The 17,580-nt window shown below is 38.4% G+C and overlaps 1 long non-coding RNA gene across 1 annotated transcript in view; it reads left to right on the top strand.

Moving 5' to 3' along the window:
• LOC105473321 (uncharacterized) overlaps positions 1-17,580 on the top strand; it is a 154,147-nt gene that overhangs the window by 62,881 nt on the left and 73,686 nt on the right. The window contains exon 3 of the long non-coding RNA XR_982180.2: positions 10,435-10,580. This is a non-coding gene — a long non-coding RNA (uncharacterized lncRNA). The remainder of the gene's footprint in view (positions 1-10,434; positions 10,581-17,580) is intronic.

The following is a 17,580-nucleotide window of genomic DNA, read 5'->3' as shown; positions in this document are numbered from 1 at the left end:
ATTTCAGAACTTGTTATTGGTCTATTCAGAGATTTGACTTCTTCTTGGTGTAGTCTTGGGAGAGTGTATGTGTCCAGAAATTTATAGACTTCTAGATTTTCTAGTTTATTTGCATAGAAGTGTTTATAGTAGTCTCTGATGGTAGTTTGTATTTCTGTGGGGTCAGTGGCGATATTCCGTTTATCGTTTTTTATTGTGTCTATTTGATTCTTCCCTCTTTTCTTCTTTATTAGTCTTGCTAGTGGTCTATCAATTTTGTTGATCTTTTCAAAAAACCAGCTCCTGGATTCATTGATTTTTTGAAGGGTTTTTCGTGTCTCTATCTCCTTCAGTTCTGTTCTGATCTTAATTATTTCTTGTCTTTTGCTAGCTTTTGAATGTGTTTGCTCTTGCTTCTCTAGTTCTTTTAATTGTGATGTTAGGGTGTCGATTTTAGATCTTTTCTGCTTTCTCCTGTGGGCATTTACTACTATACATTTCCCTCTAATCACTGCTTTAGCTGTGTCTTTGGGGCCATATTTCAAAACTACTGCACCAGGTTTTATGCCAATTGAAGTATCTTACGACTCTACCTAAATAATTTTTGCCTGAGAAGTCACTGACTTTGAAACAGTATAGTGTTACCTACATGGCAGCTCTCCCTACATTTCTGTATTGTGCTAATCTTGTGGTTCTCAACCTCATCTATTCTTTGTAGTCATCTGGGGGAGATTTTAAAAAATACCAGTAGCTGAACCCCATACCTAGAGATTTCTAATTTACTTGATCTGGAATTGGCCTTGGATATCAAGTATTTTTTAAGTGCTTAGTGTGTTGCTCCTTAGCATCTTGCTAGGTGTATCCTTCTTTCACTGATTCTTTTGGATGCTTCTGACTCAGTTGTTTCAGAAATGGATCCTCATGTCCCATCAATGAGGACAGGAAGAGCTGGACAGGTGTACTGCCCCCCAGAGTAGGCACAGAGGTTTCAAGGGGCAAAATCTCACTGGTTTGTGGCAATGTCACTGGTTTTTGGAAGGAGTTGAGGCTGTAAATGAGAAATCTGACAAACAGGGTGGAGATAGAACAGAAGAGTGAGTAACAAAGGCTGTGCTCAGAAGGATGTACACAGATGATGTCTGACATTCCTCTCTGCAAAAATCTCCACCACTTCGCAAACCTGTGAATAGTCTTTTACCCTTTTGGGGTTTCAGATCCCAAAATTACTCACACTTTACAGAAAAAAGGAGATTTATTACATTTTACAGAAAGAATATATTGTAGTAAAGTATAATTCATGCCAGTCAGCTCTAGGGCAAGATAGTGTGAGTTGTTCAGTTAAAGTATCAGCCTCCTCACATACTTTCCTTTTCTCCCACTACTACAAGCGCAATCATCCTGGTGTGACATTTGTTCTCAAAAGTGTAGTCACAGAAAGGAATTGGTAACTGACTTTTTACCAGAAAGATAACAGGGATCTTGGCTTCACATCCTGGCAGTTCTCAAGTTTCTTTGAGTGGACCTGTTCAACAGTTCTTAAACTGAGGCTTGCCATTTAAAATGCACTTCAGTTTTCAGCCATTTGTGGGTCTGAGAATATGATGCGTTTGCTTCTCTATCTGATAACAACTTCAGAGAAGGCAAAAAAAATCTATTCTTGAAGCAACTGTAAGCAATGTGAGGAGAATGTGAGAAACCAAAGTGATTGGTTGCTGCTCATGACCTTAGCCACAATAAAAGAAAATAAGGCCAAAGGGCATTTATGGCTGCCATCTCAAATGACATCCAGATGTCCAGCTATTTAAAGGGAGGTGCCTCAGCTGTGATCAAATGTCCCATAGGAAATGGAGGGAATTCATTCTTTAAGTTTTAGACTCCTTGTAATCCTTAGCCCTATGGAGCAAGTACAGTATTCTTAAAATAGTCACGTGATTTGCATCCTCACTGAATGAATAGAGTGTATTTGGTATGCATATGTGTGTATGTGCGTATTTGTGTGTCAAAGGCAGGGGCTGGGGAGAAAGTTGTGTTAAAGCAAGCATTCCAGATCACAGAGGACTGGGTGAATTTTAAGTTGGGTGTTTCTGGGAAAAGTATGGGAATGGTGAGTGTATAATGGACCACTCTTTTATATAATGTGCATTTATGCTGTAGGTTTGGGCAAGGTTATTTGGAGGCAACGCAGTGCACCCACTGGTGCAATAAAAATGGGATGGACGACTGCCCTGGATGTGAGATTCTGGAGAAAATGGGGAACACAAGCTTCCCTCTAATCACCAGAGTCTTATCCAGAAGGGAAGGGATTCACTTTGAGGAGTAAAGAAACACAGATTCTAGGTCAACTTTGGGAATGAACTACCTGGGTGACCTGGAACAAAAGCTATTCCCTACATAGGCCTTAGTTTTCTCTGTGAAGTGATGGGCTGACTTGGAAGACCTCTGTAGAACCTGTGGATTCTTAATATTAAATGCTTAATGCTTAATTATTCTTATTTAAATATTAAGTATTATTATAATACTTAATTGGATACTTAGTGTATCCCTTAAAACAATTTGCTATTGACTCCTAATCACTCAGTATGGAAATGTAAGAATATTGCTAAAACCACTTTCTTATTTTCATGTTTGGTGAAACTGAACACATTCTAACTGAATTACATTATGTATCTTTATATATTAATAATGAGAATGTTAAATATTGGGCCAAAGTGACCTTTGTGACCTTCATTTTTTAAAGCTTAGAATTAAATTGCTGAATGTAACTTTTAATACCTACCAAATAGCATTATTTTAATAGCTTTTTATTTATTTATTTATTTATTTTGAGATAGAGTCTCGCTTTGTCACCCAGGCTGGAGTGCAGTGGTGTGATCTCAGCTCACTGCAACCTCCACCTCCCAGGTTCAAGCAATTCTCTGCCTCAGCCTCCCGAGTAGCTGGGATTACAGGCACCCACCACCACGCCCAGCTACTTTTTTTTGTTGTTGTTGTATTTTTAGTAGAGATGGGGTTTCACCATCTTGGCCAGGCTGGCCTTGAACTCCTGACCTCGTGATCTCGCCCACCTTGGCCTCCCAAAGAGCTGGTATTACAGGAGTGAGCCACTGCACCCAGCTAGCATTTGTTTATTATAATACATTGTATGACTAAATGAGAATTTTTTCAGTGTGCAGTGGAAAGAGGAGTTTGGAGTAAGGGGTGATGGAGAGAGGAGTTTGGGGTTAGCAGCTCAGGGACTGAAAACTTAAGTTCAAATACAACGAATACATTTTTCTAATCCAGAGGCACCTCATCAGATGTAGAGCTTTCTACCTTGAAAAAACTAGAGATGTAGGATATTGAAGCCACCATCTCTTCACTAGACAATCAGAGGGAAATATTAATGGACAAAGGTTAAAGTATTGTCTACACAAAATCAATGTTAAAATGCAAACTTCCTGGAAAGAGTAATAATTTACCAACATCATTTATGTGGCACATAAAACATCTTTCCTCAAACCATACCTGGGGGTTAACCTTAAAGTAGGAAACAATGTTTTCTCTGTAACATCTTACATATAATACTGGAATTTCTAACCTTGTTCAAAGACTCACCCCACCCTCCCAGTAAATTCTGGGAGTCCTCAATCATCCAGACTCTTATAGAAGTTATTTCAGCCTTTGTGACACCCCAGGACTCCACTGGCATGTGTTGGCTTCTTTCTGCCCCACTGCTGATGCATGACATCAGGCATCTCCAGGTAGCACGACTCTTTCCTGCTAACTAAGCTGTCATCAATCAGAAGGGCAGGAAGCTCTGTATCCTCCATCAAGGGAGCCAGGCTGCTACTGCCATCGGTCTGGATCTTTGCTGCGTTTAAGACTGAGGCTCCTGCTGCTACTGGTTCTGCAGAGTGTGGGAGATGGCACTGACCCCCCTCTCAAACCCTCCCACTCTCTGCAAAGTCATATCAGGCCAGCACATCTCTAATATCCAATATTTTATTGCATTTATTTCTTCCCTCTTAGGCCTACATCTGTTTATTAAGGTGGTCTAATATTCTTTGTTTCTCTATGTCTAATTTCTATTTATTTAGCTGATGAAGTTAAATTCTTCCTCTTGTTTTGACTCAAGGAGGATCTCTTCCTGTTATCACATTCAGTTTCACTGGATTTCTTATTGTTTAATAATATTCCCATGTGGCCACTTCTGCTGTTTTCTTAAGCTTGCTGAAATTTGCACTAGGAATTTCTTTTTTCATTTTACTGGTTTCTTTACTTTTCTGATGATTGTTAAATATTTTATTGATGTTTGCAATTACAATGACATAATGCTAGAGTATTCTTTTTGGGTAGTTTGTTTTTGCTCTTTTCTCTAATTTTTGTAATCTTGTGATTTTATTTATATGTTATAATTTTATTTTTATTTTTTATTTTATTATTATTATTATTTGAGATGGGGTCTCACTCTGTCACCAGGCTGGAGTGCAGTGGTGCGATCTTGGCTTACTGCAACTTCTACGTCCTGGGGTCAAGCGATTCTCCTGCCATAGCCTCTTGAGTAGTTGGGACTACAGGTGTGTGCCACCACACCCAGCTAGTTTTTGTATTTTTAGTAGAGATGGGGTTTCACCATGTTGGCCAGGATGGTCTCCATCTCTTGACCTCATGATCCACCCACCTCCACCTCCCAAAGTGCTGGGATTACAGGCATGAGCCACCACACCCGGCCATATTATTATTATTTTTTTAGAGACAGAGTCTGATGTGGTTTGGCTATGTCCCCACCCAAATCTCAGCTTGAATTGTAACTCTTACAATTCCCATGTGTCATGGGAGGAACCTGTTGGGAAGTGATTGAATTATGGGAGCGGGTGTTTCCTGTGTTGTTCTCATGATAGTGAATGAGTCTCATGAGATCTGATGGTTTTCAAAATGGGAGTTTCCTGCACAAGCTCTCTTTTTGCCTGCTGCCATCCATGTAAGATGTGACTTGCTCCCTTTGCCTTCCACCATGATTGTGATGCCTCCCTAGACACATGGAACTGTAAGTCCATTAAACCTCCTTCTTTTGTAAATTGCCTAGTCTTGGGTATGTCTTTATCAGCAGCATGAAAACAGACTAATACAAGGTTTCGTTCTGTTGCCCACCCTCTATGATGGTGGCAGTGGCCATATCATAGCTCACCGTAATCTTGAACTCTTTGCTCGAGCAATCCTACCATCTTAGTGTCCCATGTAGCTGAGACTACAGGTGCATGTGACCATGCCCAGCTAATTTTTTAACTTTTGAAGAGATGAAGTCTCACTATGTTGCCCAGACTGGTCTTAAACTTCTGGTGCAAACAATCATCCTACCTCCCAAAATGCTGGGATTATAGGCATGAGCTACATTGCCTGGCCTATTTTTTGTTGTTGTTGTTAATATTTAAAAATATCAAGAAGATTCCACCTTGGTCTGTGTCAACATAAACCAAACAAAATTGTTAGTTGAAAAATAATACAGTTATGTAGACAATTTTCTTTTCTTCCCCAGTGACTCTTTTAAAGGAGTAAAAGATTATAAGCTCACATGAAGCATTTGACAACATATTTTAAAGAGAGGAAAGCAGACAATTTTGCCAATATGAGATACCACGTGTTATAACTATGTGGCTAAATTTTTTTAAAAAAACAAGAGATGAATTAACATTTTTACAATAGTAAGAAAATAATTGGGCTTTCACCGTTATCTAATGATTCTTTCATTAAATATGCAATTACACAGTGAAGAAAGGAAACCACCATAGAGTCTGTGAGGCTGATAAGAGGCAAGATTCACTGAATTTAAGGGCTTTTAAAAGGACATCTTGAAGTTTTCTAATTAAAGTGGTAGTCTGATGGTTAATTTCATATGTCAACTTGTCTGGGCCATGGTGTCAAGATATCAAGATATTTGGCCTAACATTGTTCTAGATGCTTCTATAAAGGTACTGCTATGGTTTGGATGTCTCCTCCCAAACTCATATTGAAATTTAATTGCCTTAGAACAGTAGGAGTGTTAATACAAAAATTTTTCCAAAAATTTAATCACCATTGTAAGAGTACTAAAAGATGGGGCTTTAAGATGAAGCGATTAGGCCATGAAGATTAATGGCCATGAGAAATAGATTAATGCCATTATCTTGGGAATGGGTCAGTTATCTCTGGAGTGTGTTCCTGATGGAAAGGATGAGTTCAGCCCAGTTTTCTCTCTCTCCCTTACTCCCTCTCTGTGTGATGCCTTCTGCCTATTATGATGCAGCAATAAGGCCCTCACTAGATGTAGTCCCTTGATCCTCTACTTCCCATCCTCCAAAACTGAGCCAAAAAAAAAGAGAAAAAAAATTTGTCTTTATAAATTATTCCTTCTTAGGTATTCTGTTATAGCAGCAGAAAATGGACCAAGATGGGAGCTTTGGATGAGATTTACATTTAAATTAGTGGACTTTGAGTAAAGCAGATTGCCCTTCATAATGTGAGTGGTCCTCATCCCATCATTGAAGGCCTAACAAGAACAAAATAATGACCTTCCTGGAGCAAGAGTCAATTCTGCCTTCTGACATCATCTGCAACCTCTGCTTTTCTTGGTTCATACAATAGACTGCCTTTGGACTCAAATTGTAACTCTTCCCTAAATGTTCAGCCTGCCAGCCTCCTTCGTCAGATTTTGGACTTGCCAAATTGCCACAAATCACATGAGCGAATTCCTCAGAATAAATCTCTTTCCATATTTACATCCTATTGGTTCTGTTTCTTTGGAAAACCCTGGCTAATACAAGTAGCCTAATATTTTTGTTTGTTTGTTTGTTTTGAAACAATCACAGTTGGCCATTTGAAAGAACCCCAAACAATCTTGTCCCTCAGGCCAGTGGCAATCTCATGGTTAACCTGAAAGATGGCATCAAAAGTGAATATATATTAATAGCATTAAATCTCAGTGAAAAGTATTTATGAACTAGGTAACTCAGAAAGCATTCATAAATCCTTCAGCTAGTTTTATTTACATTTTGCACATTAATTATTAATACTTGTAATGAAACAATAACACTATTATGCATTGGCAGAACCCTTTACAGTACAGAGGACACCAGGCACTTTATGAGGTGCTGGGAGCCAGTTTCTGCTCTCAATGCATATACAGTTCTCTGACTTGAGCCAGCCAGAGCGTAAGTAGCATTTATGCCTGAATTACAGACAAGGAGCCTTTGGAATTACCTTAAAGCTATATTCAGAATTCAAATACTGCTTATCTCCTCCCACGCAACCACCCAATTTTAAACCCCCTTCATCTCTCTCATGGATCATTTTAATAGTCTTAAAACCGATCTCCCTGCATGTTGTCCCTCCGTAAATTGTTCGTCAACAGTAGCTACAGGAATCCAATTAAAATATCAGATCGTGTCCCCTCTCTGCTGCAAACACTCTAATGTTTCCCCAACTCATTCGAAATAAGGGCTGAAGTCCTCACAGTGGCTTGAGAGGCCTTAAAGATTTGTCTTCTTTTTACTGCTCTCATGTTATCACCTTCAGTTATTCCCCTTGTTTGCTTTGCTTCAGTCACACGTGGCTCTTAGGGGGTCCTTGGAAACACTTGTTATTCTTTTGCTCCAGGAATTTGCATTTATATGCATGTTCTCCCTGCCTGGAACACTTTCCATCCAGTATTTCGTCAAGAGCTGCATAGCTCTCTCCTTTTCTTTCAGAAGCATATTCATTAAGGTAATGCTAGATTCTATACCAAGAAAACCTCAAAATTTCAGTGGCTTAACAAAAGAGAAGTTTATCTTTCACCCATGCAATGGTCTAATGATGATGTCCCTGGATAGCAGGTGGTTTTCCTGTATGTGGTGACGCTAGGACCCAGGCTTCTTCCATCATAGTGCTCTGCAGTGTCTTTACACAGGCCCCTGAGTCCTCTGTTTCCAGCTTGAACAAGAGGAAAAAGACAGTATATAAAGCATACATCACTTTACTCACATTCTCTTGAAAGAGCAACCAGTCACATGGCCACTCTGGATTCAAATGGAGCTGTGATTGTAGTCACTGGCTCTGCAGCACATTCCAGCAAGAAACTAACACTATGCATAGAGAGAAAGAACTCATGGGGCAGCTAGCCACTGCTACTAAAAACTACCCTCTGGCCACCAAATATCTGTGTGGCCCCTTCCCTAAAGGAGACAAAGTTCCAGCCACGATAAAGTGCAGTAACTCTGGCTAATGTGACTCCTTTGGTTCTGAGATCTGTGAATTTAAAGACACATTGTTTTGCCACTTCCTGCATCCACCAATCCGATACAGCAAATATGGACCAGGAACAAGGTAACTACAATAAAAACTCTTATTTGGACAGGGGAAGACTGGAAGACCTATGGCAGCAACTGGTCCATAGCAATGAAGAATCTAACTGGGTAGACATTATGAAGTCTCTCTGCTCTTGGATAGAGCAGATTTCTTCATTAGACCATGGTCCTGCTCTGTAGGAGGAAGTTCCTTTACCCTGTTCTCTACGTTCCTGGGCTCTGCTCCCTGTGATGTTCTTTGTCCATTTTACTTCCTGGCAGTATCTGAGATTGGCATCAAGGAACATGACCTCCTTGGAGCTTGCACAGCTTTCATACCTGCTTCCTACTGGTAGATATTTGAAATCCTGGGGAAATTTTTACAGCCACAGGTTTTTAAGACAGTTTACTCTTTCTGTGAATTTTTGGGAAACACGATTCCCTTGATTGCCATTCAGTTCAGTGTGACAGTAACCATATCCAAAGTTATTTCCTAGAAATGATGCTTAAAAACTGCTCTGTTTCTTTCCTTGTATATGCTTGTCCCTGTACTTTTCTCTCTTAATTTAATGCAGTAAACTTGAAGCTCTCAGGGTTGGTAGAAAAAGAATTCAGTTACTATGATCTCTGCTTCAACCTTACGAACCTCTGCTGAACCAAGACAACTCAAGAGCGTTTTGGCTGAATGCATTTTAGGTCCTATCGCCTACTGCTTGGTGTCTAGAAGCAGTCAGTTTTCCAAACCTGCAAGACTGTAAACTCATCTTGATTTCTGGATTCTTTTTATCTTTTATTTCTGCTTGCAAACCAACCAATTGTTTCCTGAACACATTTCTTTCTTGTAACCCTTGTTCACTGCAGAAAGGAGCATTCAGCATATTTTATGGCCTTAGTTATGCCCTCCAAAATTCAGATGTTGAAGCCCTAACCCCCAATGTACTGTATGTAGAGATAGGGCCTTTAAGGAAGTAACTAAAGTTACAGGAGGTCACAGAGGTGGGGCCCTAATCAAATAGGACTGGCGTCCTTATCAGAAGAGGAAGAGGCCCAGGAGTGTGCATGTGCAGGGGAAAGGACATGTGAGACCACAGTGAGCAGGTGGCCATCTGCAAGCCAAGGAGAAAGGCCTCACCAGAGCCAATCCTGCTGGCATGTTGCTCTTAGACTTTTGGCCTTCACAACTCAGAAAATAAATTTCTGTTGTTAAAACCACCCAATCTGTGGTACTTTGTTATGGCAGCCATAGCAGACTAATACAGAATCTAATGACATTCAGTTCCTTTTTTTTTTTTTTTTCCTGAAACTGGGTCTCACTCTATCACCCAGGGTGAAGTGCAGTGGTGCAATCTTGGCTCACTGCAACCTCTGCCTCCCAGGTTCGAGTGATTCTTGTGCCTCGGCCTCCTGAGTAGCAGGGACTACAGGTGCCTGCCACCACACCTGGCTAATTTTTGTATTTGTAGTGGAGATGGGGTTTTACCCTGTTGGTCAGGCTGGTCTTGAACTCCTGACCTCAAGAGATCCGCTCACCTCAGCTTCCCAAAGTGCTGGGATTACAGGTGTGAGCCACCATGCCTGGCCGACATTCTGTCTTTCAAAGCACTTACTCTAATGCTACAGCATGGCTAGGTACTTGCTCTGTCTTTCAAGTGTCCATAGTGAAATAATGTAATATAGTTCTCTGCTTTCCAGATTCTAATGTCTATTTTGAACAACCTGTTACCTGACTGCTAAAACAATGCCTTATGTTTTAGTTTTGAGTTTTAAATATACCACTTCAAGAAATCAGTTTCTGCAACCAGCAGACCTCAACATTTTGGAAGCTTAATGTAAAAAAGTTTACTTCTCTCTCATGTAATAATGCAATGTGTGTGTTCCTGGTTGATGCTGGCTGTCCTCCATCAGGGACCACCCCCGGCTTTAATCTCATTGCTGTACTGTGTTCTAGACCTGCACTGATACAGTGCCACATGTGGCTACTGAGTTCTTGGAAAGTGGCTGGTAGCTCTTGAAAAGTACTCTAAGTGTAAAGTACATAGTGGATTTTGAAAAAAAGAATAGAAATTATCTCCAATATTTTTCATGTTGAATACACACTGAAACAATATTTAGAAATATTGTGCTTGGAAAATGTATTGTTAAAATGAATTTCATGTGTTTCTTTCTACTCATACAGAAAATACAGAAGAATATATATGGCTCACTTTATATTTCTGCCAGACAGAAATGTTCTGAAGCCTCCGAGTCTTCTGTTTCAGCTGGCCGAAGGAGAATGAGACAGGAGAGAAGGTACACCTAATTCATTAAAGCTCCAGTCTGGAGGTAAGATAAAGCACTTCTGTTCAAATTCCATTGGTGATAATTAGTTACATAGCTGTGTCTACATGCAAGAAGCGCTGGGAAATGCAGTCCTAGCTCAGAGGCCAGCTCTTAACAATAATTCTGCACTAAGCAGGGGAGCATACATTTTTGTGGACAGCTAGTTCTATCTACCACAAGGTCTTTGCTCAAACATCATGTCCTCTGTAAAGTCTTCCTTGACCACTACAACTACCCTGAGCACTCACTGTCAGCATTCCCTATCTACTTTGTCTGTTTTGTCTTTCTCTAGAATGCCTTCACTACTTGGTACATTGCATACTTTGTTTATTTTTTCATTTTCTGTCTACGTATTTCTACGTATAATGTCCATCAAGTCATCCTTTTTTGTCTGTATATTCAGTGCTGTGTGTCCAGTGCTTGGAACTGTGCTGCCATGTATGAGGCACTCAAGGACTGTATACCGACCCAAATACAATGACCCTGATCGACCTGCTAAACCACAAATAAAGCTTTGAGGAAGACCTTTTGGGTCCTTGTGATAACATAGTTCAGAAACTCATTCGTATGGTTCAGATAAATAATTTATTATGTTCTACCAGGACATGCAGTTATGAGAAAACCAGAGTTAGACATAATGGCAATATCAGCTTACCTTGCAGATGTTAAACTGGCTGTCCCTGAGCTGAAATGACAGTTTGATGTTTTATGTTGTTGTTTTTGTTCTTCATGCTATTAAATACTTTTTTTGAGAATTTTCATTTTGTATCTATTTTTACTAGTGCCTAACTGGATACTTTTACATTACAAATCAAGATTCTATTTTTAATTTGGCTGTGAGTTATTATTTTAAAAATTGTATCATATCAGCATACTATTACTGCTGCTACTACTCCTCCTGCTAAATAGTTTGTGGGGTTAAAAAGAAGGCAGCACATAACTTTTCACAACAAATCTATGTAAGCTGAGAGGAAGAGTATCCGAGTTAGGTTTCTAAATTCCTTGTATTGTTTGGAGAGAATTAAAATATTAACGTGTAGACTTTGTTATCATTTAAAAGATAACCAATAGACTAGACATAGAGTCTGTAATCTTTAACCAATAGAACGTGGAAAAATCAAGTAAGAAAGCAAACTGCGATTCCAATCCTAGGTTTATACCCAAAAGAATCTAAAGCAGGGACTCAGATATTGTAAACCCATGTTCCTTGAAGCATTATTTATAATAGCTAAAAGGCAGAAATAACCCAAGTGTCCATCAGCAGATGAACAGATAAATAAAATGTGGCATATACTTACAATGGAATATTATTCAGTCATAAAAGGAACAAAGTTCTGATACATGCTGCCACACTGATGAACCTTGAAGACTTTATGCTAACGGAAATAAGACACAAAAGGATAAAGATTGTATGATTTCACTTACATGAAATATCTAAAATAGGCAAATTCTTAGGCACAGAAAGTACATTAGAGCTTATCAGAGGCTGGGGAAGGGAGGAATGGAGAGTTATTGCTTAATGGTTACACAGTTTCTGCACCAGGTGGTAAAAAATTTTGGCAACGGTGGTGATGGTTGCACAACATTGTGGATGTAGTAACACCACTGAAGGAACATTTGGAATATTGGTTGTTTCTCTCTTTTTCTTTAAAAAAAAAAAAAGAGGTTAAAATGGCAAGTTTATGTAATGCATATTTTACCACAAAATTTTTAAACAGATGGTAAATTAACAATTTACCTGAAGAAAGAATAAGAAAATAGAAGAAAGCGCAATAAAGTACCAGCAAGATGATAGAAACCATATCACGTAACAGTGTCTGTAAATCAGCTGAACTTACCAGCTGAAAAATAGAGATCATTAGATGTAAAAATGCAAAATCCACTTGCATGTTTGTAAGAGACACACCTGAAACATAAGGACGAAGGAAGGTTAAAAGTAAAAGAATGAAAAAAAGACGTACCAGGAAAATGCCAAAAAAAAGTTGAGATTTCTGTAGTAATATTCGTTAAACTTTAAGACAAAAAGTACTGTTAAAGACACAGATCTTGGTAAGAATGTAAAGAAAAAGGAATGCTAGTTCACTGTTGGTGGGAATGTAAATTAGTACAACCTCTATGGAAAACAGTATAGAGATTTCTCGAAGAACTGAAAACAGAATTTACCATTTGATCCAGCAATCTCACTACTGGGTATCTATGCAAAGGAAAAGAAATTATTACATCAAAAAGGTACCTGCTCTCCTATGTTTATTGCAGCACTATTCACAATAGCAAAGATATGGAATGAAACTTAGTGTCCATCAATGGATGATTGTATAAAGAAAATTTTATATATATATGTGTGTGTGTGTGTATGTGTGTGTGTGTACAATGGAAAACTACTCAGTCATAAAAATGAATAAAACTATGTCATTTGCAGCAACATGGGTGGAACTGGAGGCCATTATCTTAAGTGAAACTACTCAGAAACAGAAAGTCAAATACTGCATGTTCTCTGGGAGGCAGAGGTTGCAGTGAGCCAAGATTATACTACTGCACTCAAGCCTGGGAGATAAAGCAAGACCTTGTCTAAAAATAAATGAATAAATAAAATAACAAAGCAAAAACAAGACAAATACTGCAAATACACACTTATAAGCTAAATAATGTTATAATGTTACACATGAACATAATAATGTTATAATGTTACACATGAACATAAAATGTTACACATCATAAATGATGGAGACTCAGAAGGGTGAGGGCGGGGAAGGGGAGAGAAATGAGAAATTACCTAATGGGCATGATGTACATTGTTTGGAGAATGGTTACACTAAAAGTCTAGACTTTACCACCACTACCCAATATATCCATGTAAAAACACAGCACTTGTAGCCCTTAAATTTATTTTTTTAAACTACTATTGAAGATAAAAAGAGTCACAATGCAATGATAAACAGTTTATCTAAACAGAAAATTCTAATAATTCTAAATTTGCAGGACTCAATAAAATATATAAAACACAATAGAAAATTTATAAAGTCTTAAAATACAGAGAGTGAATTTGATATAACTAGAGAAGAAGTAGATAAATCCGATATTCAAATGAAAGATTTCAACACATATCTTTCAATTAAAGTTGTAGAAACCAAAAATGAATATATGAAAGACTCAAATCATACATTTAATAACCTTGAGTTAATGGATATATATAAAACTACGTACTCAACAATTACAAAATATGTATTCTTCTCAAGAACATATGGAACACTGAAACAAAAAACCAAATCTGATCATGTGTTAGGCCATAAAGTAAGCTGTAAGAAATGACTAGGTATCACATAACTTATATTTTCTGTCAACAATGCAATCTAGTATAAAATCAATAGCAAAAATATTTCTGAAATGCAAAATCTCATACATCTGAAAATTTAAAAATATACCTATCTAAGTAACTCTTAGTCAAAAGGGAATAATAATGAATATTAAAATACACTTAGACATCAATGATAATAAAAATACTAAAAAAAATTACTGGAACAATGAGCAAGAACGTCATTTAGATGGAAATTTTTAATAATAAATCCTCCTTTTTTAGGAAAAAAAAAAAAGTTGGCCAGACATAGTGGCTCATGTCTGTAATCGCAGCACTTTGGGAGGCCAAGGCAGGAGGATCAGTTGAGGCCAGGAGTTCAAGACTAGCCTGAGCAAGATAGAGAGATCCTGGCTTACAAAAAATAAAATAAAACAATTAGCCAGGTGTGGTGGTGCATGCCTGCAGTCCTACACACTCAGGAGGGTGGGGAGGGATGATAACTTGAGCCCAGAGAGTTGAGGCTTCAATGAACTGTGATCGCACCATTGCACTCCAGCCTGAATGACAGAGCGAGACCTTGTCTCTATTGAAAAAAAAAAAAAAAAGAAAAGAAAGAAAAGAAAAAAGAAAAAGAAAAGGTAGATTGAAAATCAGAATGCACAGTATAGTTAGAAAATATATTGATTAGGCCGGGCGCGGTGGCTCACGCCTGTAATCCCAGCACTTTGGGAGGCCGAGGCGGGCGGATCACAAGGTCAGGAGATCGAGACCACGGTGAAACCCCGTCTCTACTAAAAATACAAAAAATTAGCCGGGCGCGGTTGTGGGCACCTGTAGTCCCAGCTACTCGGGAGGCTGAGGCAGGAGAATGGCGTGAACCCGGGAGGCGGAGCTTGCAGTGAGCTGAGATCCGGCCACTGCACTCCAGCCTGGGCGACAGAGCGAGACTCCGTCTCAAAAAAAAAAGCATAAATAAATAAAAAAAAAGAAAATATATTGATTAAATCAAATGAAAGTAAAATATAAAAATAAGATCAGAAATTAATGTAAAAGAACACAGAGATGCAATGGAGAAGATAGACAAAGCCTCAAATTCTACACCTAGGTATATATCCCAGAGACAGTCTTACACATGTGCATCAGATAAAATTAACATAAATGACTGTAATACACTAATAAAACTGAGATAAAAATGGCATAAGCAAAAGTTACAGATAATAAAAATTGACTCAAAGAGAAACAGAAAATCTGAATAGCCTTATATATTTTACATAATTTGAATTAATAGTTAAAAGCCTTTCCATAAAGAAAACAGATGGACTTACTAGTTAATTCTACTTACTAGTTAAGTCTCTTACTAGTTAACTTCTACTTACTAGTTAAGTCTCAGATGGACTTACTAGTTAATTCTACTAAAAATTTCAGAAGTAATATTTCCAGTAATATATGACAGTTTTCAGAAAATAGAGATTAAAAAAATCACTTCCCAAGTCATTTTTAATATTTTCAAGTCAGCATTTCCCTAATAATAAACATATTAAAAGGTAAGATAATAACCTTGACAAGAACACAGACTAAAAAAATTTAAACAAAATATTAGCAAACAAAATCTAGCAACATAAATAACACCTCATGACCATATTTGATTTATTCCAGATATGCACGGTTGTTTTAGCCCTCAATGATCAATTAATGTAATTCACCATATCAAAAGAACAAAGATGAAAAACCAGATTATCATCTTCATAGATGCAGTAACAATGTTTTTTAAAAATTCAACACTCATTAATGACAAAAACAAAAAACAAACAAAAAAAGACCCTGGAAAGCTAGAAATAGAAGAAAATTTCAACCTGGTAAGTGGAGCCTGTGAAGAACCTACAACTAGCATCATACTTGATAGTAAAGATGGGGCCAGGTGCGGTGGCTCACGCCTGTAATCCCAGCACTTCGGGAGGCTGAGGCAGGCGGACCACAAGGTCAGGAGTTTGAGACAAGCCTGGCCAACATTGTGAAACCTCGTCTCTACTAAAAATACAAAAATTAGCCAGGGATGGTGGTGGGTGCCTGTAGTCCCAGCTACTCAGGAGGCTAAGGCAGGAGAATCACTTGAACCCAGGAGGTGGAGGTTGCAGTGAGCCGAGATCATGCCATTGCACTCCAGCTTTGACAAGAGAATGAGACTTCATCTCCAAAACAAAACAAAACAAAAATAGTAAAGACTGAATGCTTCCCCTCTAAGACTGGGAACAGGCAAAGGTGTTCATCACTGTGATACAATATATTTTTTCTTTCTTGTTTTTTGTTATACTTTAAATTCTGGATCGGTCATCTACATTAGGTATTTCTCCTAATGCTACCCCTCCCCTAACCCCCTGAACCACAGGCCCTGGTGTGTGATGTTCCCCTCCCTGTGTCCATGTGATCTCATTGTTCAACTCCCCCTTATTAGTGAGAACATGTGGTGTTTGGTTTTCTGTTCTTGTGTTAGTTTGCTGAGAACGATAGTTTCCAGCTTCATCCATGTCCCTACAAAGGACATGAACTCATCCTTTTTTATGGCTGCATAGTATTCCATGGCATATATGTGCCACATTTTCTTTATCCCATCTATCATTGGTGGACATTTGGGTTGGTTCCAAGTCTTTGCTATTGTGAACAGTGCCACAATAAACATATGTGTGCATGTGTCTTTGTAGTAGAATTATTTACAATCCTTTGGGTATATACCTAGTAATGGGATTGCTGGGTCAAATGGTATTTCTGATTCTATATCCTTGAGGAACCGCCAGACTGTCTTCCACAGTGGCTGAACTAATTTACCCTCCCACCAACAGTTTAAAAGTGTTCCTATTTCTCCACATCCTCTCCAGCATCTGTTGTTCCCTGATATTTTTGTAGAGATCCTGGTTGTTGTAATAGGCAAGAAAGAAGAAATAACAGGCATATAGATTGGCAATGGAGAAGTAAATTGTTCCATTTGCAGAAGATATGATAGTTTAGGTAAAGAAGATCCTAATGAATCTTTACAAAAACTACTAGAATTAGTGAATTTAGTCAGATGGCATGCTACAAGTTCAATATACAATACTCTTGATTTTTTTTTATCCTACCAATGAAACACTTGGAAAACCAAATATAAAAAAATCGAATACTATTTACATAGCATAAAAATAAGCCATCTAGGCCGGGCGCGGTGGCTCAAGCCTGTAATCCCAGCACTTTGGGAGGCCGAGATGGGCAGATCACGAGGTCAGGAGATCGAGACCATCCTGGCTAACATGGTGAAACCCCGTCTCTACTAAAAAATGCAAAAAACTAGCCAGGCGAGGTGGCGGGTGCCTGTAGTCCCAGCTACTCGGGAAGCTGAGGCAGGAGAATGGTGGGAACCCGGGAGGCAGAGCTTGCAGTGAGCTGAGATCTGGCCACTGCACTCCAGCCCAGGCGACAGAGCAAGACTCCGTCTCAAAAAAAAAAAAAAAAAAAAAAAAAAAAAGGCCATCTAAAAATACATTTAACAAGATATACACAATACTTGAATACAGAACAGTTCAAACATTTCTGAGGGAAAGAAAAGAAAATCTAAAAAGAAAAAACAGAAATATATATCATGTTCATAGATTGGAGAACCCAATGTTATTAATATTTAAAAATTTTCCAAATTGATATATCAATTTAACATAACCCCAATCAAAATTCCTATAGGCT

The sequence above is a fragment of the Macaca nemestrina genome, chromosome 10, assembly GCF_043159975.1.
Source record: "Macaca nemestrina isolate mMacNem1 chromosome 10, mMacNem.hap1, whole genome shotgun sequence".
NCBI classification, from domain to species: Eukaryota; Metazoa; Chordata; class Mammalia; order Primates; family Cercopithecidae; genus Macaca; species Macaca nemestrina.
This window is presented reverse-complemented; position numbering and strand designations above follow the sequence as displayed.